At 42.3% G+C, this 22003-nt stretch overlaps 1 protein-coding gene across 2 annotated transcripts in view; it reads right to left on the bottom strand.

The window, feature by feature from the left end:
* The window catches only part of jade1 (jade family PHD finger 1), a 120380-nt gene extending 107881 nt beyond the window's left edge, over positions 1–12499 (bottom strand). Inside the window, exon 1 of one of the 2 annotated variants that reach the window (XM_078538559.1) lies at positions 12211–12499. The gene's annotated coding sequence lies outside the window, so the exon portion shown is untranslated. The remainder of the gene's footprint in view (positions 1–12210) is intronic. The other variant, XM_078538549.1, reaches the window with a different exon arrangement.
* Positions 12500–22003: the final 9504 nt, after the last annotated feature.

Genomic DNA, 22003 nt, shown 5'->3' with positions numbered 1-22003 from the left:
GCGCTTTCATAATTGCAAATGCAACCAACCACGAGTCACTAGTAGAATCCAAGTCACCAGTAGTATCACTAGTCACTCACCAATCAATATTAACCTAGATAATGATTGTCAGTAGGCTATCATTTGGCAAAGATGGGAGTCATACGCCAGAGGGTCCTATTAGTGACTAATAATGTTAGCACAAGCACACATTCCAGCAGGGGTCACTGAAGTGATCAGAAGTGAAAAACTTGACAGATCCAGGTGCACTGATGCACATGGTAGTGGCGCTGCTGAGATCAGTATAGACCAGGGGTCAAACCTGGTTCCTTCCAATTTCTATGGCTGTTTTCAAGTACATAGGACAGTGTCACTACCCACTAGGCCAAAAGGCAAGCTCTCAACTGATATTTCTGTTGAGTTACAAATTCAGTCACAACTAGAAACCCTTGCCATTTGTCCCTTCCGTAGTCAGTGCCCACTGCGGGTATATATAATGTCTGTACCAGATGAGATCAAATGCTGCAAATTGGCAAGTTCACTTGGGGCCTTTCTGATCTGCCTCGCTCACAAACAATCTGGGCAGTTCATTTATTCAGTTGTGTTTTTTTAATATTAAAAGTTCAGCTTTGAACTTCCATCCTGTTTTTTTTAAAAAATACTTGCTTCCCTTCTCTCTCTTGAAGGCCAATCTTTACTGGGGTATCATTCCATGGCATCAGTCATCTTCTGATTCCAAGCAACCATTCTTCACACGTCTGCTTAGGCAGTAAGTCTAGACTGATTATACAACCAGGGAGGAACCACAACCGAATCCTTTGCTGTCCTTGCCCAACAGCTGCTGTTTGTGGGACTTTGCTGCACACAAAACTGGCTGCCATGTTGCCTGCATTGCAACAGTGACTACTCCTCCCATTCACTGCAAAATGCTCTGGAGTGCTCAGGGGTCATGAAAGATGCTACATAAACATTAAGTCTTCCTTTCTTATCTACACTTTCGCATATCGTAGTGGGATTCACTGAACAAGTGGAACCCTGCCTAATCATCTTCCCCTTCCCAACAGAGGGCGCAACTGCAGCCTTGCTACTGCCATCCACCGGAGATCTGTTAATTCAGAAAGGAGATCCACTCTATTGCCTTTATCTCTGTAGTCATTCAACCTCTCCGGCCTGCACACTTCAACTACTTTCCCATGCTCACTTAATCCCATTAAAACTGCAACATAACATTTCCTGAAAATATCAAAAGAAGCTTTATTAAAGAAGAAATGCATCAGGCACAAAGGGCTCCATGCAATATATTCCCTAGACTGTTGCTTAACTGAAAGCGGAAGAGAAAAAACACTTCTTCACTGTAGCTCAATAACTCAATTAACCCTTGCTGGGCCTTTCACGGTTCAGTAGGGTTGTCCTACTTTCAAAGCTGAATATATTTAAGATTTATACCATTCTTCAAGTGATGTTGGAGTACAAGACGACCCTTCGAAGTCTCGAAAAATCCTTCCAAAAACCTGGGTCAACTTATACGCCGAGCATAAAAGTGAGTCACCAGCATGGGTTTGGGTGGTCGCCATTTTGAAATGTCATCTGCACAGAGTGGTGTGTCTAAAACACACCTCTTCACAACACCATCACCTGTTTGATCCCTTACACCTAGTTATAAGGTACCAAGCATATAAGTAAAACAAGCATTTGTGGGGTGAAAAATTGAGACTGATTACTAATGCAATTATAGCATGTCGTAACTGGAAAGGGAAATTGACTTATATACCGAGTAAATGCAAAAACGTGTTTTTGGGAGCTGGAAAAATTGGGTCGTCTTACAGGCTGGGTCAACTTATACGCCATGATTTACGGTACTTGATTATTTAGACTGGTAAAAGGGTCGTATCCCAAAAGGACCCCTGTCTAGCCGAAGTTTATATAAACTATTTAACCTGTTCCAAAAAATGTTTTTAAAAATATACCAAACACAGCCACTCCAGAAAACTGCATCCCATAAGAGGTATCAAATTCTCATGCATTCATAGTTTGCCAACTATTTCTGCAACCTCTGAAAATCAAAACAGCCAGTCCTGACTAAGACTGGAAAATTCCACTCACTCATTTACTAGCCATGAAATTATTTTCCAGATTTGGAAAACAGGAAAAATAAGCACAACTTACTCATCCCTTAAGTAAAGCACACCCACTCTATTGCCTGCTAATAACTTGTGTGCCCCATGGACCAGAGTTCAACTCCCAGCTCTGCACTAATCTCTGGCTACCAAACACTAGTCTGTAGATACAATTCTGGCAAAAATTCACTCAATGACACCCAAAAGCTGATTACTTACTGAAGAAGAGCAGACGGTTTTAAATACACCATCTACTCCACTCACTTTGAGTTGGTGCAAGTAGCAGTGCCCACATTGTCTGAGTATTTAAATTGAATTTCAAGGAGGTTCAAGGGACCTCAAAGGAGCATTTTTACACCCAATTTAAAATCACACTAGGCAGTTGCACTTCATGTAGTTTCAAACTTCAGCAGTGCGAGACTAGCCCTCATTCCCCTCCCTTGAGGCCCCCATCCCATCCCCTTCACGTTACCCCCGCACCCAACACCCCCCCCAACCTCCCTCACCATGCTTGCCCCATCAGGGAGCCTCCCCATTCATGCTGAGCCCCAATTCTAGACTTTCGCAACACCACAAAGCAGAAACCTCTCTGACACAACCCCAAAGTTACTGTGTATGTACATTTTTACCAATGCATAAGAAACAAGGTAAACAGATTACGAACAACACTTAGAAGTTGTTGTACATGTGCTTTGGCAGAAGACAAAGAAGAAAGGAACTACTTTGAATTTCCTCCTACATCAGAAGTTAGCATAGTTGAGCCATAGATTATTCCCATTTGCATCTGACAAAAGTAAATTTTGCAACTCTGTTCCCAGCATGGAGTTTCACTCAACAGGAGCACATAGACTGAGATGAGGAGAAATTTCTTCACCCAGAGAGTGGTGAGCCTGTGGAACTCTTTACCACAGACAAGTAGTTGAGGCCAAAACGTTGTATGTTTTCAAGAAGGAGTTAGATATAGCCCTTGGGGCAAAAGGGATCAAAGGTAAGGGGAGAAAGCGGGAGCAGGCTATCGAGTTGGATGATCAGCCATGATCATGAAGAATAGCGGAGCAGGCTCGAAGGGCCGAATGGCCTACTCCTGCTCCTATTTTCTACGTTTCTATATTGGAGTAAAAGGTGCTACACCAGGAGGCGCTCCTGCGTTTTCCAGTCTCAATGAAAAAAAAATCAGCAGGATCTTGAAACATCAATTCTGGTGAAGAGGGTAAAGACATACTGGTATGATGATCATTGAGTTATTCAGCATCAATTTTGATCCCAATGAGACCATTTTATAACCTAACAACATAAAGAAGGCTGTCAACCATACCCACAAACCGTAACAGAGGCCTGATGGTTAAAATAATAAAAACTAATGTTAAAAAAGCATACGCAAGCAATGATCAATGAAAGTTAGATTTTCACAGCCACTAAAAGTGTAATTCTACTCGGCCTCAGACTGAAGGTGTGTAGTGTGATCTCACTGTGCCAGCCATCTTATTTCTGAGTGATGATTTGAAGTGTTTTTTTGGCGTATTTATTTTTGTTATGAAAATGTCACCAGGAGCATAGGTGGCGATTTTTTGTTTATGAGGGCCCCTGAGAATATCTCTGATGTCAGTACAATTCCGGATTTCCTCAGCCAAAAGGTTTCCACTAGCTAATTGGCACCATTCAACTAATAAGGTGAGCCTCATCTGTGCATTGTGTTTCTTGTATACAACACACACACTCTCTCTCTCTGACTCAACATTAAAAGCTCAGCTGTAAATACAAAGAGAGGCGTCACGAAGTAGGACTAAACTGGCCTCTTGACTCCAGATCCCAACACTGTATGACCAAGCAAGAAGGAAAAGCTAATTAGAGGAGGCAAAGGCAACTAGAATTCCTGAAGCACATGTAGGTATATGACTAATTGCTCCTATCAAGACCAAACGTGAACTTCCTCTTTGCATCAAAAATAACTCAAGCCTTTAGCAGACCTCCTGTACCTATAGATTTTGAGCCAGCATGGTTAAATTACACTCCACCAACATGGAAAGTCTCATTCAACAACTGGACATCTTCAGCTGTATTTCTCAAGCCGCATATTCCACATTCACCATATTTTAAGTGTTCAACTAGCACAGCAAATGCAAAGCTCAAATGGTAGTCAGCGACTTCTGCTAAGTGAGATCTCCTCAGCCAGAGTGACAATAGCAATCCTACATCCGGCTTCTGACCCTTGAGACAGAAATGGCCAGAGTGCCTGCTCACGAGCCCTGACCTGTAAATGCACGAGTGGGCGCTGCGGAAAAGATCAGCCTCAAAAGTGGTGCCTTCACTGTCAATAGTGTGCTAATGTTCAGCCAAAACTTTCACACAATCACTTTGCCAACCTGTCCCCATGGCCTCTTACGCCGATGTTAATGAGAGGAGCAAGGAAGAGAAAACATGCTCCTCTGCTAAAAAGCAGATGAGGTGTACCCCACTTAGTTAAAGACATGGCTGGGTTGCAGCCAAAAGAAGATACAACTAATGAGAGCTATGAAAAACGTGTTAAAGTATAGGGAGAGTGGATCACCAAGTGCAACTGACTGCTTCTCTGTCCACTTCCAAACTTGTGCGAACCTGCCTGTACCGCTAGATAAAAGCAAAATACTGCGGATGCTGGGAAAACTCAGCAGGCCTAACAGCATCTGTGGAGAGAAAGACAGACTTAACATTTTGGGTCTGTATGACCCCTTGAAGTCACACGGACTTGAAACGTTAACTCCGTCTTTCTCTCCACAGATGCTGTTAGATCTGCTGAGCTTTTCCAGCATGCTGTCTGTGCTGCCGTTAGTTTAAATTGTTTGTTTGCCGTTGCAGCTCTTCTTATCTCATTCCCTAGCTTCACACCATTTGTGTTTCTTGACCAGAATCATCTCCTCTGGTTAAAAGTTCTACTTCACTTGCCAAAAATTAATAAAAGGAAATCTGACTCATCAGGGGTAAACTCAGAACATCTTCTAGCACTGCTTATTATAAAATTATGGAATTCACTTAATCAAAATTAATTTTAAAAATCAACAATTTTGGAAGTACATCCTCTTCAATTAAAATTGTGATTTTTTTACATTTTGGAAATTCCTGGAAAATCTCTCTGAACAGTGTCGTCCATATTCATAGCTTTCGCACAGAATTCAAAAAACATCACCTCTTGAAAGTTCAAACAGTATAGCATCAGTACCTGGATCTTTGACAAGTCAATAGCTTAACTAAGCTTCTCCACTGTGGGTTCAATAATCCAGCTCTGCCATAATAAGTCATTAAAGATGGCAGGACAGATAGAGCTGTTTCTAAAGCATACAGTATTCTAGGCTTCATTAATAGGGGCAAAGAGTACACGAGCAGGGAGGTTATGAAGAACTTATATAAGACACTGGTTAGACCTCAGCTAGAGTATTATGTACAGTTCTGGGCCCCACACTATAGGAAGGATGTGAACGCATTGGAGAGAATGCAGAAGAGATTTGCGCGAGTGGTTCCAGGGATGAGACACTTCAGGAACGAGGAAAGATTGGAGAAGTTGGGACTGTTTTCCTTGAAGAGGAAAAGGCTAAGAGGAGATTTGATAGAAGCTTTCAAAATCATGAGGGGTCTGGACAAAGTAGATAGGGAGAAACTGTTCCTGCTCGTAAATAGATCGAGAACCAGAGGGCACAGTTTTAAAGTGTTTTGCAAAAGAAGCAAATGCGAGGTGAGAAAAAACTTCTTCACACAGCGAGTAGTTAGGGTTTGGAGTGCACTGTCTGGAAGTGTGGTGGAGGCAGGTTCAATTGAGGCATTCAAGAGGGCACTGGATGATTATTTAAATAGAAACAATGTGCAGGATTACAGGGAAAAGGCAGAAGATTGGCACTAAGTTAAAACGCTCTGAGATCTGGTGCAGACACGGTGGGCTGAAAGGCTTCCTTCTACACCGTCACAATTCTGTGAAGCTGCTCTGTGTGATCTCCTGTTTCCATGGCAACATGATGTGCAAGGTCAGCTACGAAGGGGCAACATCAGAAGGCTTTGAGATCTGCAGTGGGGTCAAACAGGGTTGCATTCTGGTGCCGGGACTCTTCGGCATATTCTTCACTTTGCTGCTGTTATATGCCTTCAGGTCATCTACAAAGAGTGTCCACTTACATACCAGAATCGATGGAAAGCTGGTCAGCCTTGCTCGTCTGAGATCTGAAACAAAGGTGAGCCAAGTCCTCATCAGAGTCTTGCTCTACGCTGATGATGCTGCACTATCATTTAATACTGAGAAACACTTTGTGGCAAACGGGCAGGCTCTCTCATTCATGTAAAGGGCTTGGTTTGACCATGAGCATCAGGAATACAAATATCATGGTCCAGGATGTTGCCAAACTGCCATCCATCAACATGTGACACTGGAGATTGTTGACAGCTTTGCATATCTAGGCTCCTCAAACATCAGCAATATGTTACTTGATGCTGAAATCAACACATGCATCTCAAAAGCTATAGCTGTTACGTCCAAGCTTAGTAAAAGTGTGGAATAACAGCAACCTGACTGAGAACACCAAACTGTGAATCTACCAAAGCCTGTAGCCTCAGCGCTCTCCTCTACAGTGGTGAGACCTGGACAACATATGCTAGGCAGGAGAAAAGGTTGAACAGTTTCCACCTTCGCTGTCTCACACATATCCTCAACCTCTCTTGGCAGGACAAGGTCACCAATTCAGAGATCCATAAGCATGCTAATTCCATCAGGATATACTCATTGCTAAGCCAATAACGCTTGCTCCAGCTCTGCCACATTCATCGAATGGATGATGGCCATAAAGCCAAAGATCTTCTGTAAGTGATCTGGCCACTGGGTCACAACCTCCTGGACATCCATATCTCTGCCATAAGGACACCTGCAAACAAGATATGAAGATGGCGGACATCAAGACAGGCAACTGGGAGACATCCGCTTATGGCGGTGGAGGCTAACTGCTTGGAAGGGGAATGAAAGAGGCAAGCAGAAACAAAAAGCTCAGCTGGCCAAGAAGAGGGCCAAGAGAAAACAGAGGCCAGGAAATCAAGCACCATCTCAGCCCAGTCTTCCTCAGCTGCAAGTGCAGCAGAAACTACCATGCCAGAGTAGGGTTCCTGAGCCACACCAGGCAATACTTAACGCAGAATTGACCACTCCGATGCAAACCATCATCTTACAAGGTGGAAAGCTGCCACCCTCTCTTGAAAAGAAAACACTAAGTGACCTTAAGAGTGACAACCACTAAAGGGCTGATAACACTGTTACCTATTCAGTACCATTCTTCTTAAGATTTTGAACTGTGCTGAAGTTTTCAGCTCCTATTTGCAAACAGTTGTCAGGTACGGAAAATCACAAACTGTTAATGAAGAAATTGAAAAGTGCACTTCAAACTTTGTGCAGTAATGCTGCTTAACATAAAAAAAAATCTGTGCATTTTATTGAATCACCAGACTTCAGGCTATTTAAATAGCAGTAAGAAAGCACACAGGTTAAAGCTTTTAACATACATCTGACACAGTGGCTGCTACAACACGAATTGAACACACTAATGATAGAATTCAGGTGGCTTTTCACTGTTCTGGGAATGGAGCCTACTCCAAACAAACCCCCCCCCCAGAGCAGCAACAGAATCAAACCTACACGGACTAAAGGCATCTTCAGAACAATAAAGTGTTTTAATTACCAGAGAGATGGCAGACAGGAATTGGCCACCTCCAGCTATTTCAGGCACACTGCAGTTAACAAATTGATCAGCATAGTTTTCATCTCCACAAGGCTACAGGCAATGCTTTAGGAAACCCTGTGGCAAATCCAGCACTGTGGGGTGAACCTCTTTACATGATTTTCATGTCAGAAGGCAAGTTGGTGCTTGAACTGACCTTGAACCCTGCATGATAATGACTGAAGTGACACAAATCAAACTAATGACAGTTTCCTTCTTATCTCACAGAACAATAATATTTGGCCTCGGAATAATAGTTCTGTTAACAATAACATGTACAGTAGAATGTTAACTTTTAATCAATACAGGGTATAAAAGTACCTGCGTAAATAGACAAAACTAAAATTTACGAACGGACATTTTGTTTTAAGCGGAGACTAATTATTGATTTTCAATCTCTAGATAGCAAGACTGTTGAGCAAGTGACAGTCACCCCCCGCCCCATCTTTGAAGCAAATCTGTCAACAACAGTATATTAAAAGTCTAACCTTGGCAAACAATGGTGGATTGTGTAGAGCTTTAATTTTGAAAAGCTAAGGTACTTAAAAAGCTAAAGCAAAAAATTCATGAGTATTGAGTGATTGTTGGAAGGGTGAAGAATGGAATGTTGAAGTGGCCAATACAGAATTGTCCAACAGTTGTTGAAATAGTTTACCGTAGTGTCTGCAAGAGTAATCACACACTTGACTCAGTGGTATAAGCTAGCAAAAGTATCATCTAACAGTGTAAGTACATGCCAGGTGTTGGCTAGAAGAGAAAAAGACTGCAGACAAACCAAAAGGGAAAACCAGAGAACTTGACCAGAAAGTCTGAACCAGCACAAGAGGAGTACGGCACTGTTTTGACAAAAGACCTTAACAGTCATAGCATCCGCATTATGTACATAAACAGAGAGCATGCAGCAACTTGTTACATTACTGCACGGACTTCAATTGGCCAACTTCAATCAGCACATTGGATAATTATTAAATCAGAATATCATTGCCCGCTATGAAAGTTTACCTCCGTTAAAGTTGTGATATGGAACTTCTGCATGCTATTGCACTATGCTAAGTAAAACACTGTGAAACCAAATTATTGTTTACTGGGATAATTACACTGACAATCATATTACCATTGCCTACATAGAAGTGATGAATCATTGATGCCCATATGGAAACGATTAAGCAATTGGTAATTCAGCATGCTTTGGCAGGTTCAGTCCTTGGTATTTTTTAAGCCAAGGGTTAAAAGAATCTTCAACTAATTTCATACTGCATTCCTGCTGATTTCTAAATTCCAGCTGATTTTTTTTGTGTTTCTACAGATGATTAGACATTGCAATAAAGCCCTCTACACAAAATGCAAATCCATATCTATTTTACCTCCAGGACAACTACGCAAGTTTCCATGAATGGCACAAGAACCAGCAGAACATGAGTCCGAAGCAGTTCTAGGAATGTATTCCCTCTGAAATGAGTGTTTGTCCCTTACTTTCTCCCCTTAAAGCAAAGACTTCATAAAAGGTGGACAGCTGTACCAGTGATGATCAATGATTTCAAAAGGAAATTGGATGGATACTTGAAGTAAATAAGCTTGCAGGGCTACAGAAATAGAGTGGGGGAATGGGACTGAGGGGAGATCTTGTGGTTCAGTGGGTAGTGTCCCTGTCTCTAAGCCAGAAGCTCTGGGTTCCAAGTCCCACTCCAGGACTTGATGGTCAAGAAAGGTGCCCTCATAACACAGTCAAACAGGTTGAGTATCAACTTATAAATCCTTCCAACACACACAAATGGCAGACAGTAAGAGTGGGAGAGATTCTAGGTCAGCTGTGTAAAGGAAAGGAAAATTGGAGCCTCTACCATCACTATTCATAGCTCCAGACACATAAAAGTGCAGGTTGCCACAGGAACTCGAACTCCTTGGGGGCTGGTTGGCTAGACAGCCAATAGGATCAGACTGGTGCCAACATCATGGGGTTCAATTTGCAGCCTGCCCCCTCCCCTAACCATGGTGAAGTTCATGGCACTATGGGTCGGACCTAGCTTCAGGCAAAAAGTGACTGGTTTGGTCACTACAGAGCTGGCAAGGACTTGATGGACTGAATGGTCTCCTTCTGTGCTGTGGTGATCCTAACAACAGACCTAAACAGATTAATTAACACACTAGAAATTTAAATTGTTCACGTGTGACTATGAGAAAATTTCTAAGAAACCTGTACAGTGAACTCCGACCCAGAGATCAGTGAATGTGTTTAATACTTCCGTCAACGCAACTCCGTAACACTCATCTGCCAATAAACATACTGGTTTGGTATGGTGAGACAGTTTTGGCATCACATGCCAATACATTTGACAAAAAATCTGCACAAATAAAGCAGCATTTGTTAAAACATTATTTTACTAAGGGTCTCTTAATAAGTATAACATTTCAGCACATCATGGTGCCATTAGCTCCTACTCACATTTGCTATCAGTGTCGGCCTCATCAAAGAGAAAAAATTATACAACCCCACCAAACGAAACAAATAGCAATACATTGGAATAGGTTAATCGGAGCTAATAATAAAAAAAAACAGCTTTGCCCAGACACGTTGATAGGTCAAGCCAGTTTATTTCTTAAAAACCTCAAGTCAACAAACTTTGCAACCAAAAAAAAAACTTGACAAGTGAGGTAGCCAAAGTCTTATAGAGAGCACCAACCTCTCCCCACCTCACGACCACCAATTACAGTTGTTTGTCAAAGATAAACTGTGTCAATGTACTTAGCTACGCCAATCCACTGCTGCGAATACATTTGGCCTCCGGCTATGAAGGTGCATCCCAACATAACTAATTTTTGCCTCATTTTTCAAATTGGCTGTGTTGTGAATGGCAGCAGCTGTGTTTGCACTGAAGCATTCCTGAAGTGCGCGCAGCTTCTTCCCCAACCCCCCCCCCCCCCCCACAAAAAAAAATTGAAGACAAAAAACTACGCTAAATTCAGGAAACAAAACCCAATTCATAATTTTACAGTTCTGAAATTATATGTTAAAACCTTGCGGGGGTGGGGGGAGAAAAAAAAAATTCGGGAGGGGTGGCGTAAACATTAGCAACCGCGTACAACCACGGACGCCGCACTGAAAGAAAGTTTAAGCCGGACCGTCATGCACACGTCCACATTATAAAACGGACATTTGAGAGGCTGCCAAAAAAAAAAATCCTGAGTAGAAAAAAACGTCGTTTTAAACAGGCAACGACTTAGACGCTGCGTTCCAAAGTCCGACTGTCAGTACATTTTATGCATTTTCCTCACTAAAGGTTATAATCTGCGCAACATGTGTTAAAACGCCAAATCCTAATCCACTCCAATTCACCCAAAATCCGCTGGGCACAAGTTTATTTTTTTGGGTGACACCTCTCTCCCCCCCCCCCCCCCCCCGCCCCATATATATTTTTGCATGTAATAAATGGATGACGAGTTTATGCACAAATGCTTCCGCTAGGATGCGATTTTCTTTTTTGCAATTTAAATAATGCAATGCTTAAAATAACTAGCCCTCCACCCCTCCCCGAGAGTACGAAAGGGTTGGAGGGAGGGAGGGAGAGAGAGAGAGAAAAAAACCTAAGCTTGCTTTCTTCTCTTTATAGGTCTGCACGCCCGCGAGTGAGCACGAGCCGCTGGCCCGGATCGGCAGCCGGAGCCGGACCCGGAGCGTTCCATCCGCGTCACGTTCCACGCCGCTTTGCAACAGTAGCTGCAAAAGGATACAGTGTATTCCAACTCTATAGATACATAGAGACAGGGCAACTATAGATACACACAGAGAGAGCTGGGACTCCCCAAACAACTCATTATAATCCCACATATGCCTTAATCGCGTACGCCAATGAAAACCTGCTGCAAATTATAAAAGCGGAGAGAGAAAAAAAACACCGATGCGATTTTTAATAGAAACCTAATGCACCTTCAAAACTGCTCCCCCCCCCTTTCACCCCGTAACTTTTACAAAGAAAAACACCACCCCCCCCCCCCTTCCAAGTTGTCGCTTCCTCGCTGTTTTGCAACCCCCCCCCCCCCCCAATTGCGCTCTCATATCACACACACACACAAGCTTTTGGCGCCATATTAATGACGTACTATATTATTTCCATCATCAGCGACCTTCGGGATCAAATTGCTGAACTAAAAAGCCCTTTGCAGTCCAAACTCGGCCAACAACGGAAAAGGCATCAAAAGCTTGACATTTTTTTAAACGCCGGATCTCCTCCTCTTCTTCCTCTCACTCCCCCCCCTCCTCCTTTCCCTCACTGCACTGTACTCCCCATCGTCCTCCTGCATTTCTTTCCTTCACAATTATTTCATTTCTCCACACCCTCCCCCCCGCCAATTAACGAGCCAAAACGCTTAAAAGTATTGAAAGAGGACAGTACCTGCTGTAATTTTTTTGTGTGTGTTTGTTTTTGTTTTTGCTTTAAAGCTGGTCTGCTGAGGTGAGACTGGACAGAAATGGTGAAGATTTTTTTTTGAATGTGGAGTTGAAGCAGCTGCAGTAGCAGATTGTGGCTCCCTCTATCTCTCTTTCTCGCTCCCTCTTTCACATATGCACTGACTGACGTTGGTCCTTATGGTGGAGTTGGTTGGGTGAAGGAAGGATTCTGTCTTCTCTTCATGTTAATCCACAGTTGCTGCCAGACGAGGGAGCACTCTCATGTCTTGTCAACAGAATTACATTAAGCCTCCTTCGCAACCTAGCTTTCGTTTTCCAAAAAAAACCCTCTAAAACTTGATGCCTTGTTTAACAGCCGCATTTCAAAATACACTGAAGAGGGAGGGTCATTTAAAAATGTAAGTCACGGTTCTGTTCATGCTATATAGAAAAGAAGCAACGAAGAAGGAGGTACTTGCATCTAATGCCCTTCACAGCATCCGAGGCATTTTGCAGACATTTAAGTGTAGTCTCTGCTGTGGTGTTGGAAAGACATCATTTGGACAAAGCAAGATCCCACAAATGAAGTGTTAAATTGATAAGGGTAATCTGTTTTAGTGATGTTGGTTAAGGAATAAAAAGTGGCTGGACTTCAGGGAGAACTTTCCTGTTCTTGTTCAAATAGTGCCACAGGATCATTTACATCCACCTGAGAGGGCATACGGTGTAACATCTGATCCAAAAGACAGAATTTCTGACAGTGCAGCACTCCATTAGTACCGCACTGGACTGTCAGACAGATTATACACTCAGATCTCTGGAGTGGCACTTGAAGAGGTAGGGGAACCCACACCTCCCCTCTTATGCACCTAACTCTAAGGTTTGGCCTGAACCCGTCCAGGTGGGGAAAATGGTGAATTCCTCATACCTCTTTTTAATAGTTTATTGTAACATCGAAAACATTACAAACGTCAGTAGCTGTTCCTCTTAAGTTAACTCAGTACCGACAAACGCTGTTTATCATCGATAACTTACAAACATCAATACTGTAATAGAGTTAATTTTTCCGACAACTTTTCTTGGTGGAAACATTGAACTTCATTTACAAGGTGGTAGCAGCAACTACATACATGCATCAAGCTCTGTAACTGAAGAAAAACTGCCTCCTGGAGGTTCCCCACACTACAATCTGATTGGTTTACACTGATCATGTGATCTTACAATGCAGGATTATTCTTAAAGCTACAGTCCTACATTTATCAAAACTATAATTACTACATTCCTCCTCCTTTAACTTTTATGGGGGATGGTGTAGTGGTATTGCCACTGGACCAGTAATTTGGAAACACAGGGGTAATGCTCTGGTGAACTGGGTTCAAATCCCACCACAGCAGATGGTTGGATTTGAGTCCAATAAGAATCTGAAAGTGAAACCATAGCCAATTGTTGTAAAAACTCATCTGGTTCACTAATGTCCTTTAGGGAAGGAAACCTGCTATCCTTACCTGGACTCTAGACCCACAGCAATGTGGTTGATGCTAAATACCCTCTGAACAAGGGCAGTTGGGGATGGGCAATAAATGCTGGCTGAGCCCACATCCAATGAATAAAAAGAAAAAAAATGTTATATTTATAAGGATATTTACCTCCTGATATTACAATATTTACAAAGGTCATGAAATTACAAGTTCAGCCTTTCAGGTGGTTTCCTGATCCATGTGGAACATTGTAACTCCACAACTAATGAAACTTTTGCAGGAACCATGTTCTCTGGAACCATATTAACATCAGGTCCCTCATTAGGCACAGGCAGTTCAGTGTCACCCACTCCGACAGAGACATCTGGCATGTCTATCCTTGGTTGAACAACTTCAACAGGAACCACAGGTTCAACAATGGTTACAGGTGGAACATCATTTGTGGTGATATCTCCCTTCTTCTTAAATGATCCATGCGCTTATAGGTGATCCAGCCCCCCACTTCCACATAGTGCAACAATGGTCCAGTCACAGAGCTTACTTTACCGGGTAGCCACTTCGGTCCTCCACTGAAATTCCTTACATATACTGCTTCTCCAACAGTGAATTGTCACTCACGACTATGCGAATCATGAGTCACTTTTTGGTTCCCTTGACTTTTCTCCACCTTCCCCTCCAAATTGGGAAGTATCAGGCATAGCCTTGTTCGAAGACAGCGCCTCATCAGTAACTCTGCAGGTGTTGCACCTGTCATAGTGTGGGGGTAGGGGGGTGGGGGGGGGGTGGGTGTTGTTCTGTCATGGAATAGGAAATGAGTAAGTTTAGTTTCCAACAATTCACCTGTTAATTTTTTCATTCCCACCTTAAAAGTTTGTACTACTCTTTCCGCCATTTCATTAGATGATGAATGGTGTGGTGCAGTTTCACATGGGTGATACAATTTAGGCTGACAAATCTTTGAAAGTTAGCGTTAGTAAATGCAGTACCATTACCTGAGATGATTACTTCTGGCAATCCATGGATAGAAAAGCCTTGGCATAACTTTTCTACGGTAGCATCTAATGTTGGTGACTTGACCTCATAAAGGTCTAACTACTTGGAATGAGCATCTATAATCAGTAAAAACAAGGTTCCCAGGCCGCCGTAATCTATGTGCAATCTCACCCAGGGCCTACCGGACGATTCCCATGGGTGTAATGGGACTGCCACCGGTAACGTCTGTAGTTGTTGGCATTGCATACAGTGTTTAACCAGCTTCTCAATGTCGCCATCCATTCCCAGTCACCAAAGATAACTTCGTGCGATCACCTTCATTCTTGAGATTCCCAGATGGGCACTGTGTAACTCTACTAAGTGTGGTTCCCTTCCTTGTGAAGGAACTACTACTCGCGTACCCCATAATAGGATACCGTCTTGACTGCTCATTTCATATCTCTGGTTGAAAAATGGCTTCGATTCGTCAGGGACTGGTTCCTGGGACCATCCATTTAACACTTGGTCTCTCACTGGAGACAGGACTGGATCACAATTTGTGCAGTTTCTTATCTGCCTGACTGGTGAGGAATCCAGGAAATTCATCGCTAATACGATCTCTTGGGGAATTGGGACATGTTCATTGCTCTCTTACAAAGGAAGATGACTTAGGGCATCGGCATTGACTATATGCATCCCTGTTCTATGTACAAGACTGCATTCATATGCCAATAAAATTAGGGCCATCTTTAAATTCATGCAGAAGCTATGGGAGGGATAGCCTTTTCCTCGCTAAACAGACCCAAAAGTGGTTTGTGGTCTGATACTATCATGAAGTGATGCCTATGCACGTATTGGTGGAATTTTTTTACACCAAAAATAATTAACAGTCCTTCCTTTTCGATTTGTGAATATCCTTTATCGGCTGTATTAAGTGTCCTGGATATGTAGCCTATTGGCCTCTCTGCACCATCACCCATCTTGTGAGATAGTACCGCTCCCACTCCTTGGAGGGATGCATCGCAGGTTAGCACCAATTTCTCAGTCGGGTCACGGTGTACCAACAAATTCGAAAATTGCAAGAGCTGTTTGGCTTTCATGAAAGCTCCTTCCTTGGGTGGCTTCCAAACGCAAGGCTGGTTTTTCTTTAGCAGTGAATATAGAGGGGCTAGGACTGTTGATAAGTTGAGTAGGAATTGACCATAATAGTTTACCATCCCTAAAAATGATCTAAGTTCAGAGACATTCTTAGGTACAGGTGCCCCCCTGAAAGCTTTAACCTTCTCTTCAACAGGATGTAACCCTTGGGCATCTACCCGGTGGCCCAAATAAATGACTTCATTTGCCTGAAAAATACATTTTTCCTTCTTTAGGTGCACTTCTGCTTCTAAAAATCATTTCAGGACTTCCTCCAGATTAGCCAAGTGCTCCAATTCTGTGAATCCAGTTATTAGTACATTGTCCAGGTAGACTACAACTTGAGGTAGTCCTTGCAGCAAGCTCTCCATCATCCTCTGGAAAATGGCACAGGCTGAAGAAACACAAGGGTAGGCGTGTCCTGGTATAACCTTTTGTGGGTGTTTATGGTCACAAATTCTCTGAAGGCATCATCCAGTTCCAGTTACTGATATGCGTGACTCATATAAAGCTTTGTATACGTTGTCCCTCTTGCTAGTTTGACATAGAGCTCTTCAGTCTTGGGAATAGGGTACCTGTCCAGTTTGGCTGCTTTGTTGACCATTAGTTTATAGTCCTCACAGATCCGGGCGGTCTGATCCGGTTTTAGGACAGGGACTATAGGTGCTGCCCACTCTGAGAAGTGAACCGCTTTTATGACACCCAGCCTCTCTAGCCGGCTCAACTCAGCATCAACCTTCTCTCTCAGAACATATGGCACCAGTCTTCTTTCAAGAAGTGAGGAGTTGCTTCTGAGTCCACATAAATCTTGGCCTGTACCTTGGTCTTTGATCTTTCCCAGTTCATCCGGAAGACAGTGTCATTTTCTTTAGAAGCTCTGGAAGTCCTCCTACTTGCAACTGGAAGATTTTGGACCAGTTTAATTTAATCTCTTTCAACCAATCACGACCTAGAAGACTTGGTCCTTTGCCTTCTACCACCATCACTGGTAGTTGTGCTGTTTGGTGTTTATAATGAGTAGGTACACTGGTAATACCCTTTACTTGTATTGCCTCACCTGTATACATTTTCAACTTGGCAGAAGTTTGTTCCAAATTTAGTTGTTGAGCACCTTTATTTAAACATCTGAAAGTGTGTTCTCCTACTACAGTGGAAGAAGCACCAGTGTCTACTTCCATTTTTAAGGGTTTCCCATTCACCTGTAAAGTGACAGTGATTAGCTCTGTCTTCCCAACTTTCACGTTGAATAAGGAATAAATATCAGAGTTGGTTGTCTCTGGTTCTTCCACGTTATATATTTCATTTGACTTTGTTTGTTGTCTGGAAGCCTGTTTTAATTTTGCTGTGCGATGTTTTAATATGTGCCCTCTTTTGTGACAAAAATAGCACTCCACCTCTTTAAATAGGCAATTGTTAGGAGTGTGATTGTTTCCACGTCGATAACACTTAGTTTTCAAATTTACTGCTGAGCTGTTTCCTCTAAATTTTCGGTTAGTGGGACCATTTCCCGCTTTGCAGCTGACTCCCAGCTTTTCACACCACTTTTGGCTGACTGTTCACACCCCACTTGGAAGACAGCGCCATTTTGTGCTCCTTGAATTGCTTGTGAGCCCCTTACAGCACTTTCCATCGCAAGCTCTATTTCTAAAATTCTCTTAAAATCAAGATCCACTTCAGCCAACAATGTTTGCTGAATAGCATTATCTTGCACAACATAGACAAAATGATCCCTGAGCATATCATTCAGGGTTTCACCGGAATCACAATATTCAGTTAGTTGTTTTAATTTTGCCACATATGTAGCAACAGTCTCCCCCGGGACTCTATTCCATAACTTGAACATGAACCTCTGCATTGGGTTGAAAATGTCCCTTAACAAAGTCTACTAATTCAATGAAGGTCTTTGAATTGGGGGCACTAAGCGCCTTCAAGCTTTGAGTTAGATTGTAGGTCTTTCTCCTACAAATACTTAGGAGAATCACTCTCCTCTTTTCCTCCCCCGTGATTTTGTTGGCTCGAAAGAAGAACCCAAGACGTTCTATATATTGAGACTAATCATCTGTGGCTGGCTCAAAGGGATCGATTCTGCCAAACTGTCGCATCTCGGATGAGTATATCTTCCTTTCTTTTTAATTATCTTACATACTCACAATGCAGGGCTATGGGACAATGCCAGATCTGATTCATCCTTGTTGCCAGTTTGTCATAGAGTTGATTTTCCAGACAACTTTTCTTGGTGGAAACATTGAACTTTATTTACAAGTTGGCAATAGCAATTACATGCGTGCATCTATCTCTATAACTAAAGAGGATCTCTCTCCTAGAGGTTTCCCACACTACAAACTGATTGGTATACACAGATCATGTGATCTTACAATACAGGATTATTCTTAAAGCTACAGTCCTACATTTATCAAAACTATAATTACTACAAATACCCTGCTTCCTTTTAAGTTAAATCAGTAATGTACTTACAAACGCTGTTACTGTAAATTTTGAGCTGCACTCACGCTGTTAAACCTTGCTCTTTCTTTTAGAGTCCTTTAGCTTAGTCATCCAATCCCATTATTAAACTAATTTCCTGAGAAGCTCCAAACTGTGCAGTGTTACTACCATTCAACAAGTTTCTTTTTGCTCTAATGAAACAGTTCTCCAGGATCAGTATTTCCAAGGAATGTGGGGGCATATCCAGACAAAGTGGTTCTATAGCTCCTTAGCCTGTAAGTATTATTCACAGTTCTACAGCAGTTCACAAATGGTTGAGACAAATCCTTTAAATCTTGGATAGATGCACATCATTTTGTGGCTCAATTACCTCTGTTATCTTTGACTAGCGTATTGAATATGTCACTCATGTTGTCAATGCCAGGTCTTCAAGGGTTTATTTTAGGCCCAGTTCCAATGTTCTGTGGAATGCTGGGTGACAAAGTTTGGCCAATTTCTGAAAATTGTCCACTACAAATGGCCTTTTGCCATATCTTCTTTTGGGCTTTTAAATCATGGCTTATTTTAAGTTGAATGCAGTCTTGCTGAAGGACTGGCTACACAAGCAACCTTCTGACTCAAAGGCTAGAGTGTTACCAACGGTGCCACAGCTGACATGAAGTATAAGAAAATACTATACATAGGGCAGAATTTTTGGGTCGGCGAGCGGGGGCGGGGCCCACTCGCCGATGCGTAAAATGACGCGCGGTGACTTCATGTGTGTGTCCCGACATCACCGCGCATCATTTAGGTTGTCAGTTCAGCGTCGAACTGTCAAAGGCCTATTAAGGCCATTAAGAAAGTAATTAAAGTTGTTTAGAATGCTGCCCATCCGACCTTAAGGTTGGTGGGCAGGCGAAGAGCCCAGGCGGCCTTCGCATTTTTCATGAAACCTCATCCAAGGACAGGATGAGGTTTCATGAAGGGTTTATGAATTAAATAAAAAATTTTGAAAAATTAATGAACATGTCCCAACTCCTATGAAGTTTCACATGAGGGGACATGTCCTTAAATTTGTTTTTTTCCTTTATTAAATTTTTCAGAACTTAAACTAGTCTCCCTGAGGCACCTCCGTGTCTCAGGGATATTTCTGCGCAGGCCGCCACTCAGGGAATGCCCCCCCTCCACCACCTGCACAGGGAGCACACAGCGCTTCCGGGCGTGCGTCACGCTGGGCGGGCCTTAATCAGCCCACCCATATAAAATGGCGGCGCGCACCCGATCGGGGGTGCTGATTGGGTTCGCGCTCGCTCCCGCCCGCCTCCAGACAAACCCCCCCAACGGGGGGAAAATTCAGCCCATAAGTTATGATGGAAGGTCACAGACCTGAAATATTAACTCAGTTTCCCTCTCTACAGATGCTGCTAGGCCTGCTGAGTGTTTCCAGCGTCTTCTGTTTTTATTACCATACTCAAGGGATTTTGTATGCATAAAATTGCAAGAATGAAGTTTGCATTTATGAACATGAGACAAACTTCAGAAGGTGTTGCTGCCTTGAATGCATTCCAAAATAACATATTTCATATCTGTATTCTTATATTACCGAAAGAAAATTAGTACAATTGCAGGAACATACTGCCAGGCGCATTTTGGCAACACACTTTGTTGATTTTCTCAAAGCAGAATATCGACAAATATGAACTTTAGGAAGGGAACATGGAATGTTGAAACACAGAAACCAGGCATTCCATTACGTGAATCACTTAAGGTACAATGACTTGCCTTTATATGGCATCTTCTACAACCTTAAGCCTTCCCAAATTGCTTTACAGCCAATTAAGTATTTTTGAAGTGTAGTCACTGTTATAATGTAATGTAAACCACATCTTGCTTGTCCCCACAGGATAATATATTTTTCACAGCTATCTATAATTTTAAAAATTGATGGGCTCTGCTTCAACAACAGAGTGGCACAGAGTTCCAAATCCTGAACACTGTGTAAAAAAAAGTTTTTCTAACTTCCCCTTTAATACTTTTTGTGATTAACTTAAACTTTTGCCCTTTTATCACTTTGCTGACAAATAGGAACAATCTGTCACTATTTATCTAATCTTAGTCTTCATATTATCTAGTTACTCCTTAGCATTCCCAACCCTCGTAAAACAAAAGCCCTAATTACTCTCTCTATTGTAACTTGGCATCCCTTGTAACATTCCAGTGAATCTATGTTGTGCCTTTTCTATTGCTTTAATATTCTTTTCATATCCTTCCTATAATGGGATTGCACAATTCCTTAACTGCAAACTATGTGTTTACACAAGTTCAACATTGCTTTGATGAAAGATCATCAACCTGAAAAATTCACTCTGTTTCTCTCACTATAGATGCTGTCTGACTTGTTGAGTATTTCCAGCATTTCTATTTTTTTAAGCATTTCTTCTTGCTTTTGTATTCTGTGCTTCTCTGGCTAGAAAGCTGAAATCAATGTTTGCCCTATTTATGGTCTTATCTACTTGCGATGCACCTTCAGTGATCTGTTATAGGGTGTTGGATACCATTCAATAGGTCTTAACTAAGTCTTCATAGTCTTAAATAGGTTAACTGTATGTATTTATCAACTGCAAGAACTATGCACATATATACAGTAAAGGGTTCAAGCTAGGAGCTGTCTCCATGCTTGCTTGTGCACATGGCTCTGTCCAACACTAGACCAAGCCCTAGGTGCAGGTCATTGTGTTTTCTTACATCACTGTGTGGGTGGTACTGTACTCAGAACCACTTTAGCCCTATAAGTGCCAGACCCTTATACTCCACCTCCCCCCAAGTCTTTATCCAATGTATTTCAAGTTATTCTAGTTTACCTTGTATATTTACATCATTATTACTATCCCATCTCCCCCCATCAAGTCTCTGAGTTCATAGGTTCAGGCAGTCTGGAGGTCCTATAACCCTTCCATTTCTCATTCACACTACTGTCAGAGGAATGGTAGGCTCTGTCATTGCAAGTAACCTCCATTGATTTGGAGGTTGTTCTGGCATCTGAGCACCTTTTTATCCTCTTCTTTCATTCCTTGATATTGAGTCACTCTTTGTCAACTCGGCAGTTGTGGTAATATATAGTTGTTGATTCATCCTTTTTTTGCCAGGATGGGTGAAAACTGTAAGATAAAAGCAAAAAACTGCGGATGCTGGAAATCCAAAACAAAAACAAAAATACCTGGAAAAACTCAGCGGGTCTGACAGCATCTGCGGAGAGGAACACAGTTAAGGTTTTGAGTCCGTATGACTCTTCAACAAAACTAAGGAAAAATAGAAAAGAGGTGAAATATAAGCTGGTTTAAGGGGGGGTGGGACAGGTAGAGCTGGATAGAGGGCCAGTGATAGGTGGAGATAACCAAAAGATGTCATAGACAAAAGGACAAAGAGGTATTGAAGGTGGTGATATTATCTAAGGATTGTGATAATAGGTGACGTTAAGGGTAGAAAGCAGGACGAGCAAGGTAAAGATACCCCTAGTGGGGGTGGGGTGGGGGGAAGGGATTGAAATAGGCTAAAAGGTAGAGATAAAACAATGGATGGAAATTTCCGATCCCCCTTTTTTCCAATAATTTATATAGATTTTTCTTTTCCCACCTATTTCCATTATTTTTAAATGTATTTCCATCCATTGTTTTATCTCTACCTTTTAGCCTAGTTCGATCCCTTCCCCCCACCCCACCCCTACTAGGGCTATCTGTACCTTGCTCGTCCTACTTTCTACCCTTAATTAGCACATTCCTTTAGATA

This window comes from Cetorhinus maximus, chromosome 1, assembly GCF_964194155.1.
Source record: "Cetorhinus maximus chromosome 1, sCetMax3.hap1.1, whole genome shotgun sequence".
Taxonomy (NCBI): Eukaryota; Metazoa; Chordata; class Chondrichthyes; order Lamniformes; family Cetorhinidae; genus Cetorhinus; species Cetorhinus maximus.
The sequence above is the reverse complement of the archived record's forward strand: the minus strand, read 5'-3'. Positions and strand labels throughout refer to the sequence as shown.